At 42.3% G+C, this 13,390-nt stretch overlaps 1 protein-coding gene across 1 annotated transcript in view; it reads left to right on the top strand.

The window, feature by feature from the left end:
• Window positions 1–13,390, top strand: part of MTFR2 (mitochondrial fission regulator 2) — a 131,333-nt gene that overhangs the window by 50,380 nt on the left and 67,563 nt on the right. The gene's annotated exons all lie outside the window — the stretch shown is intronic.

Here is a 13,390-nt window from a genome sequence, read left to right as displayed (position 1 = left end):
GCATTGTGTTAGCACTGTCTCAGATTCCAATTCGGAAACGCCAGCACTCTATCGAACTTAGACTGCTCCTTATTCCCTCACTGAATTAGTAATTCATCATGTATTCACAGAAGTACCTTAGGTTGTTAGATTATGATCAAATCACATGATTTGGGAACGCTGGGAGCTGTATGGATAACGTCATTTGATGACGATGCCCTTTATGTTTTAAAAACGAAAACATAAAAGACATTGTCATTTACAATGCCAATAGCTTAAAGTTGCGTAAATGTGAGACCTATTGCATTGCAAATGCTTGTTTTTTTATCCCTATGTCTCCTCATACAAACTGCTCAACTAAACTTGTCTAAATGATTCTAGCAAGTTATTCCAATGCTAGCAGTTTATTGGAGACTGCTATATTTTTTCTTTAGACAGAGCAACTCCGATAAGCTTGACTAATCACAGCCTTTTTTTTCTCTTTTATTTGAAAAATGTGCCCCGCTTAATTTGTGGGATTTTGAATGTAACACTGTGGCGTGGAACCTCATCTATGATGAGGTCACTGTCAGAACTCTTACAGAAGACTGTGCATGTGAGAGGATTCTGAGAGTTAACAGTTGCTGTGCCATCTCCGTTGTATGAGGTGTTCTGGAATAAACCTCTCTCACCTGATCTGGCAGTTTGTCTTAATTCTTCACGTCAAGCGAGTCAAGTTGTCTCTGATTCTGGGAGACCGCCCTGGTTTGGAGTCTGCGCAGTGCTGCGGGACTCAAATGCTGCCTTTTGGAGTGGGTGCGTGTTTGCACAGAGCGATACCGACAGCGCCCTGAGAGTCGACGGCTCTCTGAGGTATGTGCAGTTTTGTTTCTCCTGGGTTCGGAGGAACGGCCATTTGCCCTCTAGCCCTGCTACCTCGCATTCACTTTATTTGAGAAAAGGGAGATCGGATGAACAACTCTTCGCTCTCTGACTTGTTGTCGTTATCGCTGCACTGAGCATGTGTCTGTAAAGAGGAAGGGTTTGTTCCTTCTGACCACTAGAGTACGCAGGATTTTCATTGGGGGAACTGTTTTTTTTTTAACCCTCTGCTTTTTGTTGATTCTTCTTCAGTTTGAGTGTTTGACATTTTCTTATCATCGTTTGAAAGTGCAGTTTAAACATAAGCGTGGAGGAACATCTAGTTCGCACTCCAGCTTGTTTGCTTTTGATACTGGTTCGAACACGACGTCACCTCATTCTAGCTTTGTTTGACAGCCAAATTGTCAGGTTCAAGGAATTTACAAGAGACGTTTTTATTTTATTTGTCAATTTGGGACATTATTATACATTATTCATGTTTAGGAAGTTATTTGTAACAGGAGGCAGCATCCTACACTAGATTTACAGTGTGTAAATGCAGACTTAACTCATATTTAACAAAGTACAAATTTAGAAATAAGTATATCATAGAAATGCAGAATTTTACATCACCCCCCTTTTTTCCATCTTCTTAAGGTGAACCATTATTAGAGTGGTCGAAGTGGAAAAAAGTATTTGGAAACTATGCTCGGGTTTGTGGTACTAATTTGAGTGCTGAACGCAAACATGCACTGTTATTATATTGTTTGGGGGCAAAGGGGTAGGATGTATTAGAAAATTTACCTGAGCTCCCGCATGCTGAAGCGCATGATTTAAATGAGTATGAAATTGCATTTGCAAAGTTAGATCGACATTATTTGCCACGTGTAAGTACCATTCTAGAAAGATACCATTTTGGATTGAGGTGTCAAGGTAAGGACGAATCGGTGGAGGAGTTTGTGACTGCTTTGAGGAAGTTAGGATCAAAGTGCAAATTCGGGGGTGCAACAGAAGAAAGGAATAAAGATCAGTTTGTGCTGCGGTGCAACAGTGACAAAATACGTGAGGAACTTTGGATGAAAGATGAGCCACCTCTTGAGGAGGTGCTCATTGTCGCAAAACAATTTGAGCACATGATGAAGTGTGTGGGTGAACTAAAGGCAGGGAAAGAGGTTCTTGCTTCAAGTTCTTCAGGAACAGAAAATGTTGCAGAGATTAATGCGGTTAAGTCTCAAAGTGTTCCGGAGGTGAAACACTCTTATGAGATCAAAGATGCAAGGAGAAGGGAGCAGAATTCAAATGTTACTTGTTTCAGGTGTGGGTTTGGAGGTGACCGGGCCAATGATAAATTCTGACCCGCTTTATCGCAAGTTTGCAATTCTTGTGGTTTCAAGGGGCATTTCAGTAAGTGTTGTAGGAACAAATATAGAAGAAACAATAAGGGCAGGAACAAGGAACCATGTCAAGATATTGTTACAAGTTGTTGACTCCCAAAAGATATTTCCTTCTGAAATAGTTAGCATTGATGGCAAAGAGATCTTGATGAAATTTGATTTGTGTTCTCGCATCAAGATCCTCTCTAGGCAAACTTTGTTGAAGTTGTTTCCAGACAATAAGTCACTCACTAAAGTAGACATACAACTGGAGGCTATGGTGGGAATAAGATAGATATGTTGATATTTTGATGCAACCATTGGAGTGTGTGGTAAAAGCACTTTTGGGAAAATGTATGTTTCATGTAAGGGTGATGACCTGCTGGGTTGGGGTCATCAGAGGGAGTTGGGTGTCAGTTTGCATCCAAGTAAAACCCCGCAGGTACAGGTTGACCAAATTGAATGTAACAAAAACAAGTTTGTTAAGGAGTTCAATGATCTGTTTCAAAACAAACTTGGTGAGTTGGTTGGTTACAAACATAAGATCAGACTTGGAGACCATGCAATCCCAGTCATGACAAAAGTAAGAAGAATTCACATGAATTTGCAAACTGCCGTTCACAGTGAACTCAAGAGGTTGGTAGAGTATAAGGGTATTGAAGGAGTTGAAGCCACGGATTGGTTGGCTCCCATTGTCGTTGCACACAAGGTCAATAGTGACATTCACCTTTGTGTGGACTTGGGAGCATTGAACAAAGAGGTTGTGGTTGACAGATTCCCGCTGCCCAACATTGAGGAAATGATCACGACATTTACTGGTGCGAAGGTATTTAGCACATTAGATCTGAAGTTGACCTACCACCAAGGCGAATTACATGAGAGCTCGCAGGATCTGACCGCTTTCACTATTCCTTTTGGCATTTTTCGTTTTAAAAGGTTGCCATTTGGCTTAATTTCTGCTGCTGCAGTCTTTCAGAAGATTATGTCAGTCATTTTGAAAGATCAGCCTGGTGTTAAATGCTACTAGGACGATATAATTGTCTTTGGATCTAATAATGAAGTACATGATCAGCATGTTCGTCACGTTTTGAAGAAGCTTCAAGTTGCAGGTTTGACACTCAAAGCTGAGAAGTGCAGGTTTGGTGTCCGTGAAGTAAGCTATTTGGGATACAATGTTACTTCGACAGGGACCAGACCCAAGAAAGAACTTGTGGACACAATAAAAGCTCTGAAGGAACCCAAATCAAAGGAGGAACTTTCATCTTTTCTGGGAATGGTTGAGTATTATAGCCGTTTCATAAAAGACTTTGCTAGCAAAACTTTTCACATGACGAAACTGTTAAAAAAAAATACTGATTTTGTGTGGGGTGTTGAATGTACTCAGGAATTCACTGATGTAAAGCAAGAGTTGAGTTGTGCACCTTTACTGCAGTCCTTTGAGGCATCGTCTGAGACAAAGATTGTGTGTGATGCAAGTGGAAAGGGGCTGGGTGCATTGCTTATTTAAATTAGAAATGGCAAGGAAAATATAATTGCGTGCGTCTCAAACTCTCAGGGATGCTGAACGCCACTATTCTGTAATTGAACGAGAGTTGTTAGCGGTGTTTTGGTCAATTATGAGTTTGAAACAATTTCTCTGGGGCATGAGATTTGGAGTACAGACAGATCATAAACCTTTGGTTGAGGTTTTTGCCAAGAAAGGTCTTGATTCAATTTCATCTCGCATACGGAGATTGGTTGTGGGACTGCAAGATTTCTCTTTTACTGTTCAGTATGTTCCAGGTGCGAGCAACTTTTCAGCTGACTGTCTATCTAGACTTGGATGTTTCCCAGTCTGAGGGTAGTGAAGAACTGGACGAGGAGGAAGGTGTGAGTGTGTGTGAGGTGACTGAGGGTTCCATTGGTGAAGAAGAGTGGTTAAATGAACTTCAGAATGATGAGACTTTGTGTAAAATTATGGATATAGTCAGTTCGGGTACGAGGTGTAAAGCCCAGCTCAAAGACTTTGAAGGAGGATGGGAGAAGATTGTGGACAAACTTGCTGTGGACAAAGGGTTTTTGTTGAGAGGCACAAGACTAATTCCTCTTGAGAAGTTTAGGGCGAAAAGTTTACGTTCAGCCCATGAGGGTCACATGGGCATTGTGAAGCCTAAAGGGACGCTTCGCAGAGTTTTTTGGTGGCCCTCACTCGATCGTGATGTTGAGCATTTGATTAGAGATTGCGTTGAGTGTGTAGTCTGTGACAAGGGACTTAAGACTAGTCAATTGCCCATGGTATGCAGAACACTGCCCATATATCCCTGGGAAGAGGTTGCTATGGATATTTTGGGACCCATAAGAGGTGAACATGCTACTCCCTATGTCATTGTCATTATGGACTTATACTCCAGGTGGGTTGAAGTTTCATGTGTGCGAAGACATTTCTTCTTCGGCTGTGACCACATTTCTGGAGGGGGTGTTTAAGAGTGAGAGCTTTCCCAGATTCCTACTTACGGACAATGGTGTACAATTCTGCCCACGTGAGACGGAGTTCTATTTGCAGAGGTGTGGAACACAAATAAATCATCTCTTTATCACCCTGAGAAGAATGGTGCCATAGAGAGAGTCATAAACACCTTAAAGGAAGGTATACAACTAGCAAGAGTGAATGGTTTGGATTGGAAGAAGGAGTTGTCAAGTAGATTGTTGGGTTACCGTTTTCACCGCATGGTTCCACTGGCAAAACTCCTTTTGAACCGTTTAAAGGAAGATCCCAGTCTACGTGTGTATGTCCTGGTTGGATGTGCTGGGGAAAGGGCTGTGTTGATAATACCCCTGGTGAATGGAGAGAACAAGAGATTTCTATTCAACGAAAGAGGAAAGAAGATTTTGACTCTCATAAGTGTGTGAGAAATGTTGAAGTAGGTGTGGGTGATTTTGTCAAAATTAAAGCGCCTAGAGGGTGTGCTGATTGGTCAGAATTTACAAGAAAACTACAAGTAACCAAATGTTTCAAGAATGCGGTTAAGACACATCATGGTCCCATTTGGAACAAGAGTAGGGTTGCTGTCATTCGACAATAACAGGCTTCTGCTGACAACTCAACTTTTTAAATTCACAATCAGGTGGAAATTGGGTTTGTGGTTCAGGCTTGCAAGGTTTGTCTGGTAGTACTCCCTCAGTTCACAGGAGAAGCATTAGGGAAATCAGAAAACTGGCTTATTTGAAAGATTTTGTCGTGTAAGATTTTCCTCATGTTTTAACTTTGTTTTAATTGTTTTGAGATTTTGTTTTCCTTTTCTCAATTCTTACTTTTCATTTTTGTTAAACTTTATGTATTTCATATTTGTTCTTGCATTTGCTTATATTATACTCTACTGTGTTCTTTGTTATATGAGAGGGAGAAGTGTGGCGTGGAACCTCATCAATGATGAGGTCACTGTCAGAACTCTTACAGAAGACTGCGTGTGAGCGGATTCTGAGAGTTGACAGTTGCTGTGCCATCGCCGTTGGATGAGGTGTTTTGGAATAAACCTCTCACCTGATCTGGCAGTTTTTTCTTCATTCTTCACGACATTACAAACACCTGTAGCCCATGTTATTGCCTGTACCACAAGAATATAGATATTTTGTAATTTGCCGTAACCTGATAGCAATGTTCTAGAATTTTCTGCGTTGTCAACTGTAGGAGGGAATAAGCGTTGTTCTAGATAAGGAATTTGTGCGTTTTTCAGGCATGTGTTGTATTTGTTTGTTTTCGAGCATATTTATATAGCATATTTCTGCCACTTATATGGCCTCGTACAGACGTCAAAGTGCGGGCGTCCTTTCCGTACAGTTCTAGGCTGTTCATCCACCAGAGTCCAGCAGGTCCATGACACGCCGTGACTGAAGAAAGATCTTGTAGATATTTGGGATTTTATGTTATTGGACCATGCTTGGAAAGCTTATTTGACATTAATGTGACGTTTTGGCTGTGGTTTGGTTATGTGTGTTTTTTTGTGATATGCGTGTGCCATGAAACCAGTAATGCACTACATCCATTTATCAGCCAGGGAGATTGCTTTGATTTACAAGGATTCCTAACACTACAAGACTGATTTAGGTTTTCATCCGTCCCGTTAAAATGCTTCGAGAAATTGTAACAACTTGAAAAGAGGACGACGAAGCGGGTAAAGTGAAGCCTCTTTATTTGCGTCCAGCTCAGCAGTCTCCCCGGCAGCAACTGCCGTCCCAGTCCGTTCCACGTTCTCTGCACGGAACCTTCATTCCAGGTTCCGCGCAAGGAACGTGGTCAGCACACCCAACACACCCCCCTCCCTACACAAACAAAACCACAACCCTCCTAAAATACAATAAACACAACCCCACCAAATCAAAATCTAACATAGTCCTGTAACCTGACGGGGGTGATCTAGTTCTGGCAGGAAGAAATTTAGTTCTCACAAGACCTTGTTGAGAAGCAATATTGCTCCTAGCTGTGCAACCCCTGGAAATATTAATGCTAGGAACTGGAGTTGCACCATGAGTGTTGATCCCAAACTTGTTTTTCACAAACTCAACTTTTGGCTTAGGCACAACTGAAACAGCAGACTTATTCCAAACCTTACCATTTTCCAGAACAACCACATGATCTCTCACCTTGCTCACCCTAACAGGAGCAGAAAACCGGGAAAAACCTTTACGAATGAGCACTGGTTTCTTGATCCTTACCCAGTCTCCTTGACACACTGAAGACTGCTTGGGACAGTTAGATCCATACCTGGCCTGAGTAGCAGCTCTGACATCAGCTACCATCCCAAGTTTTTGTGAATCTATCACTTTCCTTAACATCCAACCTTTGTTAAGTTTGGAACCTGCAACTCTACCTCTCAACAAGGAAAATGGAGACATTCCAGTACTGTAGTGTGGAGTAGTTCTTATCGCCCATAGCATGTCCGAAATCACTAACTTTCAATCAAGGCCATTTATGGAAGCCAACTGTAACTGCTCTTTGATGACACGATTAAAACGCTCAACTAACCCATTACTACGTGGATGGTAAAGAGAGGTGAGTATATGTTTGATACCATGTTTCTTCAGGAAATCTTGCATTTCAGCAGACACCAACTGGGTACCGTTGTCAGTTACTAATTCCTCCGGAAATCCCTCACGAAGAAAAACCTCCATAAAAAAATTTGATAATGACACCAGAGTTGATTCTGTCCACAAACCTGACTTCTGGCCACTTGGACATGTAATCAATTAAAACTAGTACATACTTGGGAGAACTCCCTAAACCACTGAATGGACCAGTCATATCAAAAACCAATTTGCACCAAGGTGATTCTTTGACAGGAATAGGACTGACAGAAGATGGACAAGTTACCTGAGTTTTGTCACTCAATACACACGCACCACAATCTCTAACACAATGTTCGATGGACCTGTCAACACCCGGCCACCAAAAATCTTCCCTCACTCTCCGCTTCATTGCCCGAATACCCAAATGACCTTCATGGGCTAAATCTAAAACCTTACTTCGTAATGACAAGGGAACGACCAGTAAACCACCCCTGCGCAAAATTCCATCAACCAGAGACAGCTCATCACTAACTCTCAAATAAGGAATTAATTCTGAAGAATTGGTAGTGCTGTTGGGCCAAGCTAGGGTTACAAAATCTATCACCCTACTGAGCTCAACGTCCTCAGAAATGGCCAGTTTCCAATCAGCTTCAGACAAAGCAGCTCCCGTATCGGCTATAGTGCTGACCGCACACACCATTTCCAAATAATCATTCCACAATATTGTCAGAAAGAGGCAACCTTGACAAACAATCAGCCACACAATTCTTTACCCCAGCAACATATTCCAAACGATAATTGAACTCGTTGAGTCTGTACTGCCATTTAGCAATACGAGGTGTTGCTCTACCCCCACCTTTGGTGGTAAAAAGATCCACCAAAGGTTTGTGGTCGGTCCTGCGAACAAAATCATTTCCCCACAGGAAATTTCGAAAATACTGTACACCCCACCATAGCGCCAAGGCTTCCTTTTCAATGGTAGAATAGGTTCCCTCGGCACCACGGAGTGTTCTGGAAGCAAAAGCAATAATCTCTTCCCTATTGTCCGATCTTTTTTGCATTAAAACGGCACCAAGTCCAACATTACTGGCGTCAGTGGCGACAATGCACTGATCATTGATGTTAAATAGTTTAAGTGGCTGTGCTTGTACAATTGCTTCTTTCAACAACTTGAAATCAGATGCACATTGATCAGACCACACATATCTCACATTTTTCTTAAGGAGACCACGCAGACATACAGTCCTATCAGAAAAATTAGCAACAAATTTTGCGTAGTACTCCACTAGCCCCAGATAAGAACGAAGTTGATCCCTGTTCTTAGGTTCAGGAGCATTTTGGATAGCATCTAGTAATTTCATTTTAGGTTCAACTCCTCTAGCAGAGATATGGTGACCAAGGTAATCTACCTCTTCTTGCAAAAATCTGCATTTATCTTTTCTTAATGTCAATCCACTAGACTTAATAATTTCTAGTACGTGTTTAACTCTGGCATTGTGCTCCTGAACGGTCTTTCCGTGAACAAGAATGTCGTCCTGAAAGAACACCACTCCCGCAGTGCTCTTGAACAGATTTCCCATGAGACGTTGGAACACTGCGGAAGCTGATGCCAAACCAAACGGCATACGCAAATAGCGGAAAGCTCCATCAGGAGTCACAAATGACGTGAGATGTCTCGAGTCTTTGCACAGTTCAATCTGATGGTAAGCAGAAGATATGTCAAGGGAAGAAAAATACCTAGCACCCTCTAAAGTAGACAACATCTCATTGATGTTCGGTAGGAGTTGACGATCCACCCATATACAAGCATTTAGATCACGCAAGTCCACACACATCCTAAGAGACTTATCAGCTTTGCGCGCTAAAACAATAGGTGACAACCACTCAGACCCCTCTATGGGTTCAATCACTCCCAACGCACATAACTGTTCTAACTCTTGTCTCAACTCACTGCGCATACTGAGCGGTACTTTTCGCACATTGTGCGTTACAGCCCTAGCACCTTCTTTAAGAACAATGCGGTGCTGAAATCCTTTAAGTTTGCCCAACTTTCCATTAAAAACTTCAGGATAATTTCGAATCCACTCATCCTCAACACACAAATCAGTCGTGATATTCTGCACAGGGGCAACATCAGGAAGACTGGAATAATATTGTTTAGCTTCCCGTTTGGATAAAACCATGTCCGCATGATTGGGATCAAGAATGATTCCTAGTTCACCTTGTTCATGCCATCCTAACAAGTTTGCACCTTCTTTCATGATGAATACAGTACCATAAATACAATCACCCTTGAATTCTAAGGTCCCCTTAAATTTGCCTACTACTTCTACTCTTTTGCCACCATAAGCAAAAATCCTTATGCTTGAGTGAGCTACAGGAATGTCACCCAAACTTTTGAAATCCTTGACATTGATGAGAGTAAAAGGGGAACCAGAATCGGCAAGAAATATAACGCCCTTTCCGTTCACACTTATGGTGCACACAGGGTTTTTCCTTCTTTGACTCTCTGCAATGGAAGCTATTTCTACAACCCCCTCTTCTTGTATAGGTGATGAAGATAGCATTAATAATTCATAACTTTCACCATCCTCATACTGGTGCTCACTGTCTTCTTCTATGGCCCTTACAGTACGTGGGGGTACTTTGTGGGCTAGAGTTCCTTTGCAAATGCGTGCCAAATGTCCCTTCTTCCCACATTTGAAGCAAGTCTGGTTTACAGCAAAACAAAACTTGAAATTTCCCAAATGAGAGGTGCTGCCGCAACGATAACATGAAGGATGTTGTCCTTCGGCTCTCATTTTCGGGCAATTAGGCACAGATGGTACACGGGAAACATTAATGTTGGTGCCCCTGATTGATTTGATGGGAGCTTTTGTAGTAACCAGCTTGACCTCAGATAAGGATGTGGTATCGGATGTTGATGCAGGAGTATTTAACTCCTTCATACAGAGTTGAGAATGCTCAACACTCTTCGCTAGGATAAGGGCAGTCTCTAAATCAGGATCATCTGAGGATAAAAGTTTCTGTTGAACCTTCTTATCGCATGTGCGTTCAATGAGCTGATTGCGAATTATTTCATCACGAAATTCCCTATAGTTACACTTGACAGCCAAAATTCTGAGAGCAGCAACAACGTCATCTATAGATTCACCAGGCATCTGTGCACGCTGCAAAAATGTATGTCGCTCCAAAACAACGTTGCCCTTAGGATTAAATCTTTTGTCAAGAGTTTTTATTAGCGAAGCATAATCATCTACGACTAGTGAATCACCATCTTCCTATCCACTGGTGCACATCCAAACTGACTCCAGAGGTAGAGTCTGCAAAATCGACCTGGCCTCAGCACCTACATTGTACATGAGTAGTGCTTTCTTTTTTTTAGACGTAAAGGTATCGCCATCGATTGCCTCAAGATAAGCTTCAAATGTGTCCTTCCACTGTTGCCATAGCATAGGAGGATGACCAGGTGACTGTAAAAATGGGGGTGGAGCAACAATGTTATCCATTGTTAAACTTGCGTGGGTGAGTTGCTGCCACTTAAGATAACCACTGTTCAACAATTGCAAATACTATTGTTCAACACAAATTGCTATCTTCCTCCAATTCAACTGAATAATAATGAGGAGCGCTTGAGATTGCTATGCGGTGAAATCCTCAATTGAAACGCTTGCTCAGGGCACGCTTGAGATGACTGTGCGGTGAAATCCTCAATTGAAACGCTTGCTCAGGACGCGCAACAGTTGCCAGGGTAACAGTAAACAATGAAGTGGACGCACGCGCGATGGCGCTCACGCTGACGCTGCGCGTCGATATATGCGCCGAAGCAACAACCGGAACTCAAGCGTTACAGCAGGAACCGACGAGAAATATACAACAGACTTCTCACCAAGAGAAGATCGGTATGAGGAGGAACAACAGGAAAGGATCCGGGTCCACGGACTTCTGGGCTTGTCACAGCTCACTCATTTCTCGTCCGCCATGAATACCGCTCCAAGCATGAAAGACGGTAGAGTCACAGGATCCGCAGGAGGGGAGACTGGACGCTGGACCAGCCCGTCGCCAGTGAAAAGAGGACGACGAAGCGGGTAAAGTGAAGCCTCTTTATTTGCATCCAGCTCAGCAGTCTCCCCGGCAGCAACTGCCGTCCCAGTCCGTTCCACGTTCTCTGCACGGAACCTTCATTCCAGGTTCCGCGCAAGGAACGTGGTCAGCACACCTAACACAACTATTATATTTTTTCACGATATTAAGAAGCTGGAATGCATAACACGCTGCACTCTGGTACAGACATCCGCCTTCCCGCTAAGGTAAAGCTCTTCTCTCGTCTCAATGTTTGTCCTCCTGTACCAATGAAGACAGAAAAAATGCAACTTAAAAAACAAATTGTCAATATTTTGGTTTGCAGTAGGACACCTTTTCTAGTACTTCAATTATGTTGGCTGGCATTACTCTGCAGCCACACTGCTTCTTTCCACAGACGACTTTTGGAAGCTCCTTAACAAAGGAGTTTTATTGCCTCATTAATCAAACCGGTGACCACTCCCAACCAGTCTTATGTAAAAGGAATGCAAACGTTCCAATTCTCTGTTGAGTGAAAGAAGGCACAGAAACACTTTTATGCTGGCAAGGGATTTCAAGCTATGCCAGAGCAGGTTCTCAAGGGCTGTTCAGTGGGTTTTTGTGAAAACGATTGTTTAAATACCCAGATTCCATTCAGCATTCCCACGCAGTCACCAGCTCACCTGACCTCCTTTGAATGTGCTGTTTTATCTTAAATGCTGATTTTGCTCCCATATGCTCCCAAACCCTTGTCTTATCGACAGCTTTCGAAGTGCACTGAAGACAGGAGAAATTATATTCATAATTGTATTTTTTTTCTTGTGGTAATTAAGTTAAGGTAGTACTTTGGCAGACCATGATTACTCTTAAGTTACGATACTACTAGAAGTATGACATATATTTTTATAAAACATGTTTATTTATTACAAAGGATATCTCATTGTCATAAAATAGCATGGAGAGTGGGGGTAGTGGTGCATGCTCTGTTTTTTGAAACATTTATCCAGGTGTCAGCTTTAGAATGGCAACACACAGACAGACAAGTGCCTCGATGCAAGTCAACAGTACTAAAACATTCTGTGTGTTAAAAAGCCTTGGAATGTGTCCATAAATGTTTATTAATGCAAGTATAAATTCCTAAATCACACTGCATGACTCAGTGTGTAGTATTTGTATAGCTCTTCAATATCTGGCAGCACAGCACCCAGGATAAGGTGCTGCAAGGCTAAAACACTTATATGGTCACAAAGGTGAGACCTATTGGTTATGCCAATGCTTGTTTCCCTTATGTGTCAAGCGATTTTTCGACAGTCGGTATCAACACAGGGGTTCTGCCCCACTCACTTGTGAATCTCATCCACTCCATCTTTGTCCCTACTGACTTCCTGCTAAATGCTTGGTTCTGTGCTTATTTTGTAAAAGAATAAGTGCTGGAGACCAAAGTTTCTCTCGGAAGACTACCGCCAGCCCTGCAATGTCTGGGTTACTAAATATCCTAGGCTAAAAATCTTGATTCTATCTCATGCCTCTTTCATCCATCACATACACTTTCTTTTCCTCCTTCTTTCCCGCCTTTCACTTTCTTGTCTAGCTCAAAGTCTGATGATGAAGAATAAGTCCTGTTCCCCAAAAATGAGTGCTTGTGGTTCCCACCTGCAACCTCAAATTATGCTCTGCCTTGTTCACAATACATGGTCTACACAGCACCGTTCCACACGTGTATGCACGGCGAATCTTGCACTATCTCCATGCCCAGTCCGAACAGATATTCTCACTCATTCAACATCCACACAGTGCTTTTTTGTCACTGCAGAGTGCTTTTCCTTTCTCCTGTCTCTGCATTGTGCTTCTCACCTACTCTCAACAATGCTTTTATAGCACTCGTCTATTTACAGCCTTTTCCCGACCCACTATGTGCATACCACTTATTGTGGATTTATCCCATAGGCTCCTGGTAGATCTGGTCCGTAATTAAGTTTTCCGTAAAGTTCTTTCTCGTTCAAGTGGATGAAAAGTTACTAAAACATCACATACTGAGTGCCACTCCAGTGCCTGACAAAGTTAACTGGTCAACCTGGTCAACTTTCAGCGGT

The sequence above is a fragment of the Triturus cristatus genome, chromosome 6 (genome assembly GCF_964204655.1).
Source record: "Triturus cristatus chromosome 6, aTriCri1.1, whole genome shotgun sequence".
Taxonomy (NCBI): Eukaryota; Metazoa; Chordata; class Amphibia; order Caudata; family Salamandridae; genus Triturus; species Triturus cristatus.
The sequence above is the reverse complement of the archived record's forward strand: the minus strand, read 5'-3'. Positions and strand labels throughout refer to the sequence as shown.